The 1,872-nt window shown below is 50.8% G+C and overlaps 1 pseudogene; it reads left to right on the forward strand.

The window, feature by feature from the left end:
* Window positions 1-1,525: 1,525 nt before the first annotated feature.
* Window positions 1,526-1,642, forward strand: LOC124556938 (annotated as a pseudogene).
* The last annotated feature ends 230 nt before the right edge of the window (window positions 1,643-1,872 follow it).

Raw genomic sequence — 1,872 nt, forward strand, 5'->3', positions numbered from 1 at the left:
GCCTGGAGTGATTTAGGGAAATTACGGAAAACCTAAATCAGGATGGCCGGACGCGGGACTGAACCGTCGTCCTCCCGAATGCGAGTCCAGCAATGGAGGGTATGTAAAGCACGTCTGGGGGACGCGGAAAACAGTGTAGTCGTTGTTGCATTTCGGAAACGAAGCGATTCATCTGACATCCAAAAGGGTACGATCATTGGCTTTCAGGCCAAGAGTGGAAGCATTTCCGAAACGGCTAAGTTTGTAAACTGTTCGCGTGCCAAAGAGGTTAAAGTATACTATCAAATGGCTCTGAGCACTATGGGACTCAACTGCTGAGGTCATTAGTCCCCTAGAACTTATAACTAGTTAAACCTAACTAACCTAAGGTCATCACAAACATCCATGCCCGAGGCAGGATCCGAACCTGCGACCGTAGCGGTCTTGCGGTTCCAGACTGTAGCGCCTTTAACCGCACGGCCACTTCGGCCGGCGTTAAAGTATACTGTGCTACTGTGGTGCACCACAGGCCACAGATATCTTGGCCCAAGGACGGCTGCGGAGATGTGCAATGGCGAATAGACGTGCAGCTGTTGAGCAACTGACCACCCGGATGAACCAAGGGGCTACCAATACCGTCTCCTCAACGACCATTCAGAGAACGTTGCTGCGTGTGCGACTCTGCAGCAGGTGCCTTGTTCATGCACCCATGCTGACAGCCGTTCATCGGCGTCTAAGACTGGAATTTTCACGCCAGTAACGCACCTAGACGTCCACTGAGTGGCGATTGGTGGCCTTTTTACATGGTTCATGTTTTATGCGCCATCAGACAGATGGCTGTAATCGTGTTCGGGCCGGAACGTCTGAAAATAAACACTCTGAAACAATTGGGTCCAGGCCGGTGGACATTCCGTGGGTGGTCTCGTCATTTTGAAAGGCACAATGGATCTACACAAGCAAACATCTATCCTTGGGGACCATGTCCACCCATACATGCAGTTTTGTTTCTCCTCGGTACGATGGCATTTACGAGCAGGACAATGCGACAAGTTACAAAGCTCACAGTGTACGTGCGTAGTTTGAAGAACACCAGGATGAGTTAACTGTACCATGCTTGCCATCAAGCTCCCCGGCATTAAAATCAATTGAGAAACTATGGGACCACCTCGACCAGGCTGTTCATCTCATAGATCCTCAACCGAGAAACGTCGTGCAGCTAGCCACGGCACTGGAGTCAGCACGGCTCCTGTCGTTACCTTTCAGAACCTCGTCGACTCTCTTCCTCCAAGTCTCGCAACGCCCTGCACTACAGAACATGGTTATTCAGGTTATTGACAAGTTGTCACACTAATGTTACTGGACAGTGTATTATCAGTAGATTACTGAATGGAGGATTACCACTAGAAAGTATCAACATTCGGGAATTATTATGCAGTTCGACAAATGCAGGACTCTCACTCCTGACTTGTAAAAGTAGTTTATATTCTCTTCAAGCAGGGTGTCAGAGTGCTTTCTGGATTTAAAGGGACACTTATCCCAATGTGTGGGCAACGGCCTTGCCGCAGTGGATACACCGGTTCCCGTGAGATCACCGAAGTTAAACGCTGTCGGGCGTGGCCGGCACTTGGATGGGTGACCATCCAGCCGCCATGCGCTGTTGCCATTTTTCGGGGTGCACTCAGCCTCGTGATGCCAATTGAGGAGCTACTGGACCGAATAGTAGCGTCTCCGGTCAAAGAAAACCATCATAACGACTGGGAGAGCGGCGTGCTGACCACAAGCCCCCCTATCCGCATCCTCAACTGAGGATGACACGGCGGTCGGATGGTCCCGATGGGCCATTTTTGGCCTGAAGACGGAGTGCTATCCCAATGCGAGGGAAGACATCCTGGA

This window comes from Schistocerca americana, chromosome X (genome assembly GCF_021461395.2).
Source record: "Schistocerca americana isolate TAMUIC-IGC-003095 chromosome X, iqSchAmer2.1, whole genome shotgun sequence".
Classification (NCBI taxonomy): domain Eukaryota; kingdom Metazoa; phylum Arthropoda; class Insecta; order Orthoptera; family Acrididae; genus Schistocerca; species Schistocerca americana.